Source organism: Diceros bicornis, chromosome 5 (genome assembly GCF_020826845.1).
Source record: "Diceros bicornis minor isolate mBicDic1 chromosome 5, mDicBic1.mat.cur, whole genome shotgun sequence".
Taxonomy (NCBI): domain Eukaryota; kingdom Metazoa; phylum Chordata; class Mammalia; order Perissodactyla; family Rhinocerotidae; genus Diceros; species Diceros bicornis.
The window spans coordinates 64,683,434-64,700,261 of NC_080744.1; the positions used below are offsets into that span (position 1 = coordinate 64,683,434).

At 47.5% G+C, this 16,828-nt stretch overlaps 1 protein-coding gene across 1 annotated transcript in view; it reads left to right on the forward strand.

Annotated features, from left to right (window-relative positions):
* The first annotated feature begins 2,721 nt into the window (after nucleotides 1-2,721).
* THSD4 (thrombospondin type 1 domain containing 4) overlaps nucleotides 2,722-16,828 on the forward strand; it is a 561,131-nt gene continuing 547,024 nt past the window's right edge. The window contains exon 1 of the mRNA XM_058541977.1: nucleotides 2,722-2,885. The gene's annotated coding sequence lies outside the window, so the exon portion shown is untranslated. The remainder of the gene's footprint in view (nucleotides 2,886-16,828) is intronic.

Consider the following 16,828-nt stretch of genomic DNA (forward strand, 5'->3'; position numbering starts at 1 on the left):
CTCATCAATGCAGATATGCAAGAGGCTAACTAACAACCCACTCTTCAAAGTCTTGTGTATAGAAGACATTGACCTGACAGGGAGGCGCCTAGGCTAGATGACTGTGGGGTGGCCTCTCTGATCTGAGGCACCTACTCCTTTGCCCTTCTGTTGGTGAGGGTTAGTAGCTTATCACATACACTAGGACCAAATCCTGCCAATCTGATTCATGCATACATACACACTTGGGTAGAAGCAGAAATACAACAGAATTGAAAGATTAAAAACTCACTGTTGTAGTATAATTAATATTCACTGGTGCCTCTACATAAGGCAAATATCTCTTTGTTTAAAATGAGACTAGATTTTGCAACATAGTGTTGACTCTAAATAAGGAGAACATTCTGTGACATGTAAGCAAAATAATTTGTCACAACAATTTGACAAAGTTTGAAGTGGATCAGAATCGGTTCTGAAGAGCCAGCCTAGGTCAGTTGGATCAAGTTTGGTCCATAATAATTGTACTTTGGTTACGTAAGATGTTAACATTAAGAGAAGAAGGGTGGGAGATATAAGGGAATTCTTTGTGCTATTTTTGCCACTTGTCTGTAAGTCTAAAATTAGTTTAAAAAAAAACCCATATCCTTTGCTCCTAAACCCTGTTCATACCATGCCCTGCCTCATGACCTCCCCTCATCCTTTAAGACTCAGCTCAGGCAGAACATCCCAGATTTTCACTCCCCTCCCATGAGTCCTCAGATATTTATGCATATCCCTCAATTATACCTACCCTCTACTAGTATGATTTTCTGACTACATCACACCTTCCTCACCTTATTCTAGCTTCTTTTGGACTGGAACGTTTTCTTCATTTCATTTTTACCTCCTAGAACCAAAACCCTACTCAGCCCTCAGTACAGATCTCTTAAATAAATTAATAAATCCATCCAATTTGAATACGTTTTATTAGTTATGCTTTCTCTTTTTAAATTGTGGTAAAATATGCATTACATAAAATTTACCATTATAACCATTTTTAGGTGTACAATTCAGTGGCATTAAGTATATCCCAATGTTGTATAATTTTTCTATCATTTTAAAGGGTTTAAACTGGTCAGAATTTATTGGAGCTGTTAGATCCACTGCATCTGGACCCCAGGGACTCGCGACACTCAGAATTAATTTCATCCCACTTACACCAGGTACCTCCAATCAACATCTGTTTGATCAAGCGTGGAGTTATTTCATCCCATTTGCGCCAGCTTGAGTCAGTCAGAACTGGCTCTGCCCAGGCTCCAGGCCAGGAGTCGGCCCTCAAAGTTGGTTCTCTTTCCTTGGCCTAACCTCTTGGGTTGCCACTTTCTCTTTTGTTAATTTTTTTTTTTTCCTGGAGCCATGTGCCCAGTTGCTGTCCTTTGTGCTCCCACAGGCTGGCCGCACCCAGCCCCGGCTGGGCCTGGCTCTGGGGCAGAGAGCTTGCATTCTACCATCACCTCCATGGTCCCACCTGCGCACCTGCACTTTCAAAACAACTCCTGCAGGTGGCTTTGGAGGCAGAGATAAACAAACAGGCTGACTCATATTCAGGAGACTACCTGTGTCTGGACAGCCTCTCCCAATGTTTAAGGTCCCTCCCACCCCTCCTGGATGATGAGGTTTGAGGGACATTTTTTCACCTCACTTGCATCTCACAAGCTCACTCTCAGCTTGAATTTAAAGAACATAGCACCGCATTAGGAGTCAAGAAACTGGGCTCTCCTACTTTTCCTGCAGCTAATTAGCTGTGTAATTTTGGTCATACCCTCTTTGGAACAATATTTCCCAATTAGTGAAAAGAAGGGCTTGGATATATAGATCAAAGTTTGATTTTTATTATTATTATCATCATTATTATTATTTTTGGCAGTAGGCTTTTTTCTTTCCATACAATGTTGCCCTGAGTAAGACGAGAAAGAATGCTGAATGGCTCCGGCTGTCAGGCAGCGTGTTCTCTCTGGCCCCCCTACTGTCTAACCCGAGTTAGAATTTGGAGGGCACCTGTCCTTTTCCCCGCCTTCAGAAGGAGCCCAGTGGGTCTTATCTCGTGTGTGAGTATGCGAGTGAGTGTGACTGTGTGTGCCCTCTAGACGAGGGCTCCTCCTCTATCCTTAGAGTCACCGCCTTCTCTGCTCTGGTTCTCTGCACAAAATTTTCCTTGCTGGCTCCCTGTTCCAGCCTCAGCCCCATCCCGATGCAGCCAGAATGGCTGTTCCAAAACGCAAGAATGCCCATGTCCCTCCTGAGCTTCAGTCCTTCCACGGCTCCCACGAACCTAAGGATAAGATAACGCGGAATTCAAAGCCTTCCACCAGCTGGCCCTAGCTTACTCCCGGTCTCACCCCTTCTCCTCTCACTTGGCTGGTCCCGGCCAGCCTGGACCACTTTTCTTTCCACTCTCGCCACCCTCCTGTCCTCGTTGCCTCGGTCTAGACTGTCCTCCCCTCTACGGTTCTCTCGGTGCCCAGGGATCAGCCACGCTCATCGTTGTAAGGGGCCCCTCTGGGGTCGCGGGGGTGGGTCGGGGGGCCGGTCCTTCCCGAGGCGGCCGCCAGGGGGCGGCAGGAGCGGCTCCAGATGACAGCAGGAGGCCGCGAGTGGGGGAGGGAGGAGGGACCGAGGGAGCGCGAATCCCGGCTCTCCGATCGCAAACTCGGAGCCAGAGTTCTCCGCGCGCGCCCGAGCCGCTGGCCGCCCGCGCAGCCCGACGCGGAACCGGGGCGCAGCGGGAGCCCGTTCAGGGCGGGCGCGGGGCGGCGGCGGCGGCGGCGGCGGCTGTCCATGCGGCGGGCTCGGGGCTGCCCGGCGCCGGGAACCACGCGGGGGCGAGGCGAGGCGGCCGCCGGCCGCTCCGGGACGCGGACCGCCAGGTGAGCAGAGCCGCCCGCGCCGCGCGCCCTGCGCCCTCTGCGCCCCACTCGCGCGGCCGCGACCCGGCCTGGCCGCCGCCCGCCTTCGGGCCCCCTCTGGACCGCGGGGCGGGCTGGCGCGGGCGGCGGGGCGCGGTGGGTGTGTCCGGGGCGCCGGGGGGCTGTGCCCGCACCGGGCTCGGGGAGCCAGCGCGCGCCTGATCCGTGCCGACGGTGCGCCTCCTTCTCTCCTCGTCCCTTCCTGGGGGATTTGCCCTGTCCCGGCGCCAGTACTCACCCCTCCACCCTCCAAATCTGAAAGTCTAGGGACAGTCAACCTGGGCCGTCCCCGAGTCGGGGCCCGCGCTCTCTGGCTCGAGACCGAGGGGACCGGCGAGTGCACACCCAGCGTGTGCGCCCCCACCTCCTCGCCTACCTACCTCCGCCTGGGGCCAGAGAGCTGGTCGAGACTCGGTGGGCGCGCGGGAGCCCCAGCCTGGGGCCTCGGCCACGCCGTTTTCTAGAAAGCCTCAAATCTGTGTGTGTGTCTCAGCTAAGAACCTAGCGCCTCTGGGAGCCCGAGTAGATGGGCTGTTTCCGCCAACTCGGGACACTTCCTCAAGCGCAGCCCCAGTACCTGCAGTCCCTTGGCGCGCTGATGGAACTAGCTTTAACGGAACTAGCTCACCTTGGAGCTTTAGCGATTTGGAAGTTAATATTTTCTTTTGTGAAATAATGTCAGCCCTAACTTGGGAAGGGGCTTTCAGGGCGTTCTCAGGCCCACTTAGCATCTGGAATTTGTGGGTCTGGTGTTTCCTAGGCAGTCTCCGCCCAGCCCCGCGCCCCCAACCTCCACTACTGCCTATTAGATGTGCATGCTTGCGTCTCTTCCGTCTCCTTTGTGACCCCCACCGCGCATCCCTTCGCCCCTTCGCAGGCAGTAAGTGAATCTGAAGCCTTGTACCTGGGTAGCGGAAACGATCGTACTGGAATTTGAAATAAGAGAAATAGAGACCTGAGAGAGGTCTAAGGAATCCTCTTGTCCACCTGCCGTTTCACAGCTGAAGGCATCCAGGCACAGAATAGTCTAAAGAGTTTTCAGAGATCGCACAGCTCTTAAAACCTGCGTAACCTGCATATGTCTTCTGCTTCATTGATAAAGGTGATGAGATGCTTGGGCTTAATAGGATCTTATCGGGCCTCAATGTACAAAGAAGCAAACATTAAAAAAAATTGATTTAAATACAGTATTACTCAATTCCTATAGATTTTTGTTGGCACCATAGTTGAATTCCTTTAGAAAACAAAATCCTAGCCCTGGAATTAATTCGAGGAAGCAGATGGGAGTCCTGGGACTTTCCTAGAAACCTCTGCAGGGCTAGAGCAGGGATTTCCCGGAGGTCCTGGTGTGGGAAATGAGTTTGGGTGATCAGAGTACCCGAGCCCCTACTGAGTAAGAACCGGGATGGCCTCCTGTGAGGAGGGCTTGTCGTTTGAGCTCATGTGGTCTCCTCCATGTCCAGCATGGAGCAGGGCACCAGGTTGGTCTTATCTTCATTTCATTCTCCCCTGCCATGAAGAAATGTTTCTAACTGGCTGTTAGGAAAAAATAAATAAAATCTACAGCCCAGAGTTTGAGAGTAAGATCAGGGGTAGATATTTTGACTTGGACGTTTGTTTTTGTTTTTCTGCCTAGAAATGCTTATTGTGATTGCAATCGATTATCCTAAAGAGACACTAGGTATTGCCCCTGTTCTTCTTGGTCCCCCACATTTCTCTCCATGGCATCCTGTTTCTCCCATTTGATTGGGAGTCTCAGCTGAGTGTCCCCAACTTCCCTATCCCGTCCCCTACATTGATAGCTCATTCATTACCAAGTCCCTTCCACATTCTTCTCTGATATCTCAGGGAATTATCTTCCTGTCTCGGTTCCCTCTGCCCGCTCCTTACACCAAGTCCACATTACAGTAATAATCTCCCTGCTTGACTCCTGGCCGAAAGTTGCTTTCTTCATTTTAATCCATCTTCTTTTACGCTGACAGATTAATATTCCTAAAATTCTGATTCCACCACATCATTCCTCTCAAGAAATCACGGTGGCTCCCCAGTCTTCACTTCTATTTAATTCTCTAACCGATGTTTTTGGGCATCTGCTTTGTGCCAGGGACTGTTACTGTGTGCTGGGGCTTAAACTAAGAACAAGACAATATCCTTGCCCACCATTTGTTGACAGGCTAGAGATGATAAATAGCCAGCCAGGAGAGAAAGATACGTAAAGAAAAAACCACAAAACAATGCAAAACATTGGGGGCGTGGAAAACGTCAAGGAGACACAGATGAGGGAGAAATTTTTTCTGCATGGGAGGAGCTAGGAAAGTTACAGCTGGGCTTTGAAGCATGAGGAGGAGTTCAAGGAAATGGGAAAGGCTGGAAGGAGGGAGGGCATGCCAGGCAGAGAGAAGAGCTTGAGCAAAGACCTAGAGATGTGAAAGTGCTGGTATGGATGGTTAAATCAAGGTCATTCTTCATCTGGGCATTTAAAACTTGTCTTATTTCGAGTCTACTTTATTGATCCAAGAGCAGCCCAACTCTTTCCTGCTTGAAACCTTTCACTGCACTTACCTAGTCTCTTTATCACAGTTTTGTATGACCCCACCCCAGCTCAGAAATTCGGATTTCGCCTCTACTAATCTAAATTTTGCCAGAAGTGTATCTCACCCCTTCTTGCACACACCCACCTCTCCCTTGCCGAACCCATCTTATGTGCTCCCCTGTAGTCTGTTCGGTCTGGACATGTTCTAGTGGACGAGCCCCATCTCCCCAGCCACCCTGGTTTCTCCAGAGCAGCCCCTTGGCTTCTCCTGGGGCCTATCCCAGGCTGTGGACCACAGTGCCAGCTCGTTACCAGCACCAGCAAACTTGAAAATGGGATTGGGTTTGACCTGCCACCCCACTTTTCCCTTCTTTCTCCTCTTCTCTCACTTGTCCCACTTTGTATCTTTCCTTTTTTGCGTGTGTAGAATTGTGATATCTATTTACATATGTGTGGATGTAAAGGTTTCTTGTGTGTTCACTGATTGTCTTCTCTGTGACAATAATGGATTAGCAATGGGAGCTAACGCCTGACCAGGCTGACACTGGGAAGGGGGGCTTCCGTGGGAGGCTCTGGCTTGAGGCTGCGTTGCTGACTCTTGACTCCTTTCAGGACCCCCCTCCCTTCACTCCTCCTCTGCAGGACCTGTGGACTGATGCTGGGACACCCCTCATCTTCTGGGCCTGATTTGCCCTTGTTTCTTTCCAGAAGTCAAAACTGACTTCTCTGGTTTCTGGAGCCTCGCTGGCCGATGAACTCATGCAGGTCACGTTTAGTGAGCACTGGTATGTGCTATGCTTGGTGCTTTAATCCACCCAGCAACCTGTGACCCAGACATTATCATCCACATCTTACAAGGAAGAAAACTCCAGCTTCCTTGCCTGAGGTCAACAACTTGGGTTTTGAACTTAAACTTAGAACCTGGCTCTCTAAGTCTGGTGCTCTTTCCACTATATCATTATTTCCTGAAAGGGTTGTCTTTGGAGCATCTAAATCAGAATTAGGATCTGGTGGGGAGAAAACCAGATTCCAGGATGGAGGCAGGGCCTGGGAATTAGCATTTTTAAGACTGCCTCAGGTGATTCTTCTGCGTGTTGGGGTTTGAGCACCACAGCCCTAGGCTGCCTTTACAATGATTCAATGTTCTAGTGACAGGTGGTGTGTTAATAAGCCACTTTATCCCAGGTGGCACATGCTTTTCAACAGAGGCTTTGAGCTTGACTCTAAGGAGTGAGCAATGGAGCACTGTAGCCCAGGCCAGGAGGATAGCCCTCTTTTGGTCAAAGGGGTCTTCAGTTCAGTCCTGAAAGCATACTCCCCAGACCCTACCTGCAAAGGTCTGTACGCCCAGCCCCCATCGGGCTCACTGTGAGTTTATTTCTGGGCCTGAGCAAGTGCTGAGGGAAAAGGATCGGGGTGGATTGGTCTGGGAGCCCCAAGTTGCCTGGGATAAGAAATGGGCTGAATATTGCAACCTTATATTCAAACCCAGCAAATGAACACTCACGGCTGTGCAGTAACGATGATAATGAATTATCCATTTAACAGCCTCTCTACTCTCCTCCCCCAGTTTCCTTTTAGATTCCTAAGGACGAAACTAAGAAACAGGTAGGCAGTAGTTTTCTTTATTGATGGTGCATTGTCCTGGGAGAGTGGTCTCTTTCTGCTTGTCTCTTTTTCTCTTTACCTAATCTTTCAATGGAATGTACTGTGTGCGTTGTCTTCTCCGATGAGCCTTGCCTGAGCTGATCACTTACATGGCATTCTCCCTGGCAGTATTCTCCCTTAGCTCCTCTCCTCTTGGGTGTGGTCCAGAGGACAGAGAGACAGGCTTACACTGCGGTGTCTTGTTCCACGAGGGTGGCACTGGGCAGCCCACGACCTGGGCTGGGCAGCGGCTGGGCCTGCTCCACCCTCCCAGGCAGCTGGCCGGCTGCCCGAGGGCTGGCCAGCAGTGAGGACAGAAGTAATGAGTGATTAATGGGCGCCCCATCTAATCTCCTGCCAGGGGAAATGAAGGGCCAACCGTGGGCTGGGGCTAGTCATGACCTGCTCCAGGTGGGCTTGGAATGTACCCAGCTCAGGATGGGGCTTAAGGCTTGAAAGACGAGAGGAAATGAGATGTTAACCCTTTAGGCTGAGATGTTAACCCTTTAGGCCGTGGCCCTCTGAGCCCCAGCAGGGAAATGGCAAGGGAGTTATCTGCAGGCATCTGGTGAAAGGGCAGCATGGCCTTTGATTTATGGCAGGGATGCAGCCTCATGACTACCAGCGGGGTGGAGTGACAAGCCACATCTTTGACTTAACCATTTTTCTTGGAGGCTCAGTCAAGAGAGAGAAGATTAATTTCTTGTGAAAATGGATACACCGACTGCTGGGAGGCTGCTCTACCTGCTTCCTTCTTGGAAGCCTTCTGATCATATCAGCAAGTTACCAATTTGTATTTGCCAAACAGACTTTTCCTCCTAAAACACAGTGCCTCTGACCGCTTGTCATTTCAAGGAAGGTGGAGGAGGGAGGCTGGCACTGGGTGGTCAACGTCTCCAGCAGTGGGGTCCACCTCCGTCCCCAGGTCAGGCAGCAGCGTGATGCTGAGGGTGGGAGCCCTTGGAGGCAGCTCCCTGAGTTCTGGCTTGGCTCCACTTGGCTGTGGTCCCTGCACAGTTTCCTTAGCCTCTCGTGCTACAGGTCTCTGTTTGTAAAATGGGGGTAATAATAATACATACATGTAAGATGCTTAAAGCAGTTTCGGGCATGTAGGAGTGCCATGTGGATGGTAGCCATCATTTTTTTCTCACCTCTCTAGTTGAATCCAAAGACCACGTCTTCTCTGGGAAGGATATAAGTGCTTCTCTTCCAGGTCTCCAACTTGCTTTGAGTGAACTGGCGACAAACCCTTTGATTGATCTTGCTTGTTTGACCCCTGACCTTCACATGCCTTGAATTCTCGTCCTCTCACCCCTCCTTTGCTGCTGGCTCCCTGGCCTCCGGCTGCCCTTTAGATTACACTACCGTGCCCCTTGTCCCCTGCCTCCATGCTTGGTGGCCAGACCTGGTGGTGGGCAGTGAGGCCTGCCTGGTCCTCTTGTGGCACGGCCACTTCTGTACCAGCTCTGCCCATTGCCAGCCTTGCTGTGGCCTGACGGCCCCGAGCGCAGTGGCTGAGGATAGAGAGGGCAGCTGCCTTGAGAGCAAACTTAGGAGCTGTGGAGACAGACTGACCGGATTGCAGACCACAGCTCTGTCCCTTTTCTGGCTTCTCTGAGCTCCCATTGCCTGACCCTTGATGGAAGCTAATAATAGTCACATTTATCTAATGGTTGAGAAGAGGGTCAAACCCGACAGTGGACATGAGGCCCTTTGAGACTGTGCGGGGGAGTTTATTGCTGGTTATAAGGTGAGCCTTGGGGGTGGAGCTGTGTCTTCATGTTTTGAAGTCTTATTACAGGGTGTGCACTGACATTCCAGCCTCTCGCTCCATTTGGTGTCTTTTCTAGAACAGACAGGTACCCAGGCCCTGCTTGACTTTTGATGTTTTAGTCAAGGCCCAGGGTTTCATTTTGCTTAAAGTTCAAAGGATCTTCTGGCCAGCTAAGGGAGAAGGAACTGCTGTTTACAGAGTTCCCTGTCAGGTACGTGGATTTACCTGCATTCACTTATTTAATCCTCTCAATAATCCATGTGAACTAGACATTAGTATTCCTAGTCTACAGCCTAGACAACTGAGGCTCGGAGAGGTTAAGAAACTTGCTTGGGCTCACACAGCAAGTAGATGTCAGAGTGATATTTGAATTCCAAGTCATCTGACTCCAAAACATGTGCTCTGGGGGAACCAATGGGCAGTTCACTAACTTCAGTCTAATTGTAACCCACTGAAAAGTCTAATTGTAACCCACTTAAATTTTTTTAAAAAATGAGATATTATTCACATACCATAAAATTTACCATTTTAAAATGTACAGTTCAGTCGTTTTTAATTTACTCACAAAGTTGTACAACCATCACCATTATCTAATTTCAGAATATTTTCATCACCTCAAAAAGAAACTCCATACCCATTAATAGTCACTCCCCACGCCTCCCTACCCCTGGGCCCTGGAAACCACTAGTCTACTTTCTGTCTCTATGGATTCTGAACATTTCATATAAATGGAATCATATGCTGTGTGGTCTTTTGTGACTGGCTTCTTGCACTAAGAATAATGTTTTCGAGGTTCATCCATGTTGAAGCATGCGTCAGTACTTCATTCCTTTTTATTGCTGTGTAACCCACTTTTAAAATAAAAAGTGAGGCTGGGCCTGCTCCGTGGCTTAGCAGTTAAGTGCCCATGCTCCACTACTGGTGGCCCTGGTTCGGATCCCGGCGCGCACCTACGTACCGCTGCTCCGGCCACGCTGAGGCCGCGTCCACATACAGCAACTAGAAGGATGTGCAACTATGACATACAACTATCTACTGGGGCTTTGGGGGAAAAAGAAAAAAAGGAGGAGGATTGGCAATAGATGTTAGCTCAGAGCCCGTCTTCCTCAGCAAAAAGAGGAGGATTGGCACAGATGTTAGCTCAGGGCTGATCTCCCTCACAAAAAAAAAAAAAAAAAAAATGAGGCTGACTATTTGCTTAGAAAAGGGGTGGAGCTACAGTCCCAAACAGATGCAACACAAAGGGTGCTTACTTTTTACTGTGGGCAGATGCGAAGGAGCTGTAGAACCGTGGGCGGGTGGAGTGAGTGCTGCCGCCTGAGTGTGGGGTGCAGCGGGGTGGGGACGGGCTGCGTTCCCATGTCTGGGAGTTGCAGGGGTGCCGGGCTTCCTTCCTCCGGACGCCATGTTGTGCTGCCCTTGGATGGTGCCGTTGGAAAAGCCTATTGGGATGTGTCCTGCAGAGGCGGTGTGGGTGCAGTGGACCCCTGCCCGGGAGGAATGGGCTAGAGGGTTTGGAGCCAGCTTTGCCACAGTCCGCCTCGTTTGGGTGCTGTGTGGACATTTTAGCCTGGGCACAGTCTGCTGCATTGCTTTTCACTCCAGGTGGACCCTGGTGTCAAACGCTGCATGTTGATGACAGCATTGCTGATTTGCTTTCTAAGTTTTTAGATGTAATACTTTATTTTTTCTGATTTCAAAGGCAAGGTATATTTATTGTAGAAAACTTTGGAAATATAGAAAAACCCAAAGAAGGAAAATAAAAATCATGCCATAATTCCCCAACCAATAATGACACTTATTTTTAATGTGTATCTTTCTGGTCTCTCTCTGTCTACACACACACACACACACACACACACACACACAGTTTTTTAAAACTGGTGTCATGCTGAACATATTGTTTTGTCCACTACTTTTTTCACTTAACAATACATAATAAACATTTTCCCTGTGTACTAAACAATACATAATAAACATTTTCCCTGTGTACTAAATATTCAATGGTCTTCCAAAACATGATTTTTTTAGTGACTGCAGAGTATTTTTAAAAATATTCGTGTTTGCTTAAACAGTCCCCTATTTTTAGCCATGTTGGTTGTTTTCAGTTTTTTAAGATTATTTATAAATAAAACTGCTTCTTTTGTGCATTTTTTGTACTTATATTGCTGCGTAGTGCTGTTTCTCGGACAAAAGACATAAATACTCTTAAGGTATTTGATACATAGAGTCAAACTGGCCTTCCAGAAAGACTGTATAATTTATAATTCCACAACAGTGTTATTTTTTAACTTGAGTTTCACTGTATATGTAACTTGACCAAAACATCCCTCTATCCCTCCCTTCCTCCCTCCTCCTCGCCTTCCTCCTTCTCCTGTTCCTCCCTGCCACATAGCTGCATAGTACACTAACTCCTTATATTGCTCTGTCTTCTCCTTGATATTTGCCTATATTTGAATTTAAGCATGTGCACATTTGTCTTTTTCACGTAGAATGATGTTGTGTAAACATTTCTCTTGACCTAACCAGCGTTCCCATTTTTAAGCATAATAACAGTTTCCATCCTTTTGCTCCATCATGGTTTCCTTAGCGATTCCCCACCCTCTGTTGGGGTGTTTCTAGTTTTTCCCTAATCAAAAAATTAGGACGACTAACATGAATGTTCAATTTACGGTTATTTTTTTTTCCGATCTCATGTTCCGTTTTGGAAAATCAGTTCCCCGGCCTATAATTACCAGGTCAAAAGCAGGAGCTGGTCTAATAAGGTTAATGCTGCTCAGGGGCTCTTCAGAGAAAGTGCACCTGGGAGGCCCAGGTGAGCGTGCCCAGAAACAGAATGGGTGCTTGTTTTCTGCCTCCCCTGTCTTTTCCTGATTAGGTAGTTCTTTCCTCAGGCTTACATCCGAGGAACTCAACACCTCGCTCCTAGCAAGGGACATAAGAGGTGCTATGAGGTGGAGACTTGCTGAGTTCCATACAGGGAAATTATGTCAGTGTTCACATATAAATGGAATCATTCAACATGTGGTCTTTTGTGACTGACTTCTTTCACTGAGCATAGTGAAGTGGAGGGTCTTGGCGACTTCTGGGATTGTGCTAATATGCTTTAGTGGTTCTGCATGGGCATTGCTATGCATTCATTCACTCCTGCATCCAGTACTTTCTGGGCCCCTACCATGCATCAGGTAGCAGCACCCTGCATTGTACACGGTGTGAATTCCAGTCCTGATTTGGCCACTTATTGCCTGCGCGGCTTATCCCCTTTGAGCTTCAGTTTCCTTGTTTGTGAAATGGACTGATAATCAGCGTCCATGCCACAGGAGTGAGAGGAGACAGCATATGGACAGTGTTTGTTCATTTCTACAACGAAACAAAGGGCCTACTATGTGCCTTAACGCACACTGGAACATCTGGCCATCTTAAAGATAAAGAAGATGGCCTTCCTGCCTTTGGGGTACTTACAGCCCGGGAGGGGGCAGGCAGAGAGGATGGTCTGTGTGATAAACATTATGCACCAGGAAGAATGGAGGCCCAGAAAAAGGGTGCCGCGCTGAGATTGGTGGGAATTCAGAGAGACTTGAGAAGGGCTGCACCCTAAAAGGGGACAGTGCTGTGCGGTGAGGGAGAAAGGAAGTGGAATCCTGGTGTATTTTATGGGAGGGCTGTATTCTTGAAGACCTCACAGAATGCAGATCTCTCGTAATTCAGACTATCTTTTCTCGACAGAATAAATGTAAAGAGCGTGTGTGTGCTTGATACATTCTCAGAATGCATAGTTTTGCTTTAATGTTGCTTTTCATATTGTCAGTGTTATCTCTAACATTGCGCAGTGGGCCCGCTCATAAATTGCCCATTTAGTATCTCATGACGGTTATTTGGCTTTCTCAATAGCCAAGCTGGTGGTGGTGGTGGTTATCATCGTCATCTCAGTGTGTTTTTAATCTGGCACCACCATTTGACAGACTGTCTAGATCAGGGGTCGGGAGACTTTTTTTGTAAAGGGCCAGAGAGTTAATACTTCGGTTTTACAGGCGGTATGGTCTTCGTTGCAACTAATCAACTATGCCTTTTGAGCACAAAAGCAGCCATAGACAAATACGTAAATGAATGGGCAGGGCTGTGTTCCAGTGAAATTTTATTTATGGACTCTGCAATTTGAATTTCATATAGTTTTCATGTCATAAAATAGTATTCTTTCAGTATTTGTTCAATCACTTGAAAATGTGACAAAAATAGGCAGTGGATCAGGTTTGGCCCACTGGCCAGAGTTTGCTGGCCCTTGGTCTAGATGACTATAGGATTTGAAAATTATTTTAAATTGTAAAAAGAGTGAATGTTAAAATATTCTGATAGTCAACAAAATCACTCACAGACGTTCCAGTGCTCATAAGGGTGTAACTTAATTCACAAGTTCTATCAAAAGATTGTGGGTATTTATTAGCCTGGGTGATAACAACGAAGGCAATTACTTCAGCACAATTTGTAATTCTTTAAGTAGTTATTTTAATGAATTTAAAAACTTAAATCATATTATTTCAAAATTTAGGCATCAAATGACTTTATTAATATTGTTATATCATTCTATTTCATGATTCAAATTGTATACCATAAAATTGTTCATTGTTGTCTACCATCCTGGAGTCTAGTAACTCTGCCTGACTTGCAACAGCCTGATGGCCTGTGGTAACGGCTTTGGATCTTGATTCTGGCTGGAGTATTTATTGCAGAAGCCAGGGGAAGGCATGGAAGGAGCACCAAGGCGTATGTCTGGCATATGGTGAATGTGGGATAAACTTTTGTTCCCTCACTTCTCTTTCCTTTCCTCCCCACCCAGAAGTTCTTAATATTTGATCAACTCCAAAACATGCTGAGCCTCTTTGAAATTGTTACTTTGGTTCTTTCCACATGCAGTAAAGTCACTAACCTTTTTAAATGGAAACAAAAACAAAGGCTGTCAGAAGGCAGTTTCCCTCTTGGGTCACCAGCTTTCCCTTGCCGGAGAATAAGCAGTGCTGTGCTGAGACTGCAGGCCAGGGCCAGACAAGAGGCCTCAGGTCTAAGGAAGGCGCCTCCAGCTGGGTGCAGACCCCGCTCTTCAGCCAGGAGGGGGGCGCCTGGCCTGTTGGCTGCTCTGAGTTCCTGGCTCCTGGGTGTATCTTAGTATCAGGGATTCCAACGGTAGGAAAGCCAGGATCTTCTCCAGATGGAAGACCACCAGCCCTGAAGGTGACTGTGATGCTGTAGTTCTTGGCTCCCGAGCGTGCTTTGGCTGTGTATGTTGGATGGAAGGCCTGTCTTGAGTAGATGTGTGTTTGTGTTGTTTAGGGAATGATGGTGCATAACAACGTGTGCTTTCTGGCCTGGGGTCTGGCAGGATGTGAAGGGAGAAAGCCACTATCCTTTGGCCAGTGAGATTTTTCATTATTATGTTGGGTGGGGGGCTGGCATTCTTCCTGTGCTTTAGAGGCTCTTTGGTTTATAGACATGTCCTCTTGGAGCCAAGAGCATGGGTGTGGAGTCTTGACTTTGCCACTAACTTGCCATTTGACCTCCAGCAATCCATTCTCCATCTCTGGGGTTACTAATTCTTTATTCGTAAATGAATGGTGATAGCCTAGACCATTTCTGAGGGCCTGTTTCTCAGTTGAGACATGTGGGGCGCCTGGACTTCTACTCCCACTGAGCAGCAATAAGACATCCCTCCCCCTCCCTGCTGGGGTGGTCAGAGGAAGCCTGGTGGAGAGTCCAGACTCTTACCATCACCCAGCAGTAATGAGGCCATGCATCCCCTCCTGTCCCCCCACCCTGACACATACACACCAGTGGTACCAGTGGAGGCCACATTAGGCACAGTAATGGGGTACTCCTACCCCCTCTCATCCAGGGAAGTATCAATGGAGGCCTGTGGGGAGCTGAAACTCCCGCCACTGCTCAGCAGTAATGATGAGTCCCCCTTCCCCCTTGGGTGTCAGTGGACACAGAGTGGGGAACCTAGACTTCTGTCCTCACCTAGCCACAATGAGGTGGGGTCCCCCTTCCTCTGCTGGAGCAGTGTCAGAGGAAGCCAGCTAAAATGGAAAGTTTAAATGAGATCTGGTATTATAACATAATACCTAAATTGTCCAGGTTTTGATTGAAAATCATTTGTCATACCAAAAACCAGGAAGATCTCAAACTGAATGTAAAAAGACAATCAATAGATGCCAACACTGAGATGACAGAGATGTGGGAATTATCTGACAAAGATTTTAAAGCAGCTATCATAAAAATGCTTCAGTGAGCAATTATTAACATGCTTGAAACAAATGAGAAAAAACAGAAAGTCTCAGCAAAGAAATAGAAGACATAAAGAAGAACCAAATGAAAATTTTAGAACTGAAAAATATAGTAACTGAAATAAAATCTCATTGGATGGACTGCACAGCAGAATGGAGATGACAAAGGAAAGAATCAGTGAATTTGAAGATATACCCCTAAAAATTACCCAATCTGGGGGCCAGCCCAGTGGTGTAGTGGTTAAGTTCACGCGCTCCGCTTAGTTGGCCCGAGATTCACAGGTTTGGATCCCGAGCATCGACCTTCGCACTGCTTATCAAGCCATGCTGTGGCAGGCGTCCCACATATAAAGTAGAGGAAGATGGGCACAGATGTTAGCCCATGGCCAATCTCCCTCAGCAAAAAGAAGAGGATTGGCAACAGATGTTAGCTCAGGGCTAATCTTCCTCACTAAAAAAAAAAATAAATAAAAAATTACCCAATCTGAATAACAGAGAGAAAATAGACTGGGGAAAGGAAAAAAGAACAGATCCTCAGGGACCTGTAGGACTATAACAAAAGATCTGACATTTGTGCCTTTGAAATCCTAGGAGAGAAGAAAGAGGGTGGGACTAAAAAAGTACTTGATGAACTAATTGCTGAAAACTTCCCCAAGTTAGGATAAGACACAAACCTACAGATTCAAGAAGTGTAGTGAATTCCGAATATGATAAACCCAAAAGGAAATCGATACCAAGATATATCGTAGTCAAAATTCTGAAAATAATTTTGAAAAAGAAGAATAAAGTAGGAGGAATCAGTCTACCAGGTTTCAAGACTTACATAGCGACAGTAATCAAGACTATATGGTATTGGCAGAGGTACAGGCACACAGATCAGTGGAACAGAATAGAGAACAACAAAGGTACATGGGGAAATCAGAGAAACACTAACTGTAATCATCTGAATGATGATTTGGAAGAGGCTGGTAGAAGATGGAGTGGAGAGGAAAGAGTTAATCTGAGAGACAATACAAACGAAGAATTGAGAGTTGGCTCCAGACGGCCCAGGGCACACGGGAGGGGGTCACAGAAACCTAGCTAAGCTTTGAGCTTTATTCACTGTGAGGATGGTGTTGCTACCACTGAAGTAGGAAAGCTCTGCAGGAGGAGGGCTTGGTGTGGAGCTGGTGACTGGGTCTTTTTATTATGCGTCTTGGGTGGCCGTCAGCAGGAAGAAACTAGTAATACAGGAAAGCAGTCTGAATGAGAGGGTAGGTCTTGAGATGTCCGGTTTTTGAGATCGCAGCGTGAGATAATAATCAAAGAGGTCAGAGTGTAAGAGTCCTTAACCTGTGTACACAGCTCATTAGTAGGGGCTGGGTTATTGTTGATATTTTTCTAGTCCTGGTTTGGGTCACAGGGAGAGCCAACAAGGCAGAAAAGACAGGAAGAAAACAGTTTTGCATGGCCACGGGTGATGGAGTTCAAGAAAAAGGGTATGGTAACAGTTTTATTCTTGCTGCACCCAGTTGCCTTTTATTGCCCCCCTTGCACTGGGTAACCTTTGACTCCAATGACTTGCCTCTCTTGGTTTCCTGGAAAATATTTCCTAATTCACGAGATGACTGTCTGTTTCACACTGTAATAATCTTTTAATCACGGCACCTGATTTCAGCTTGACCTAATACCAGCC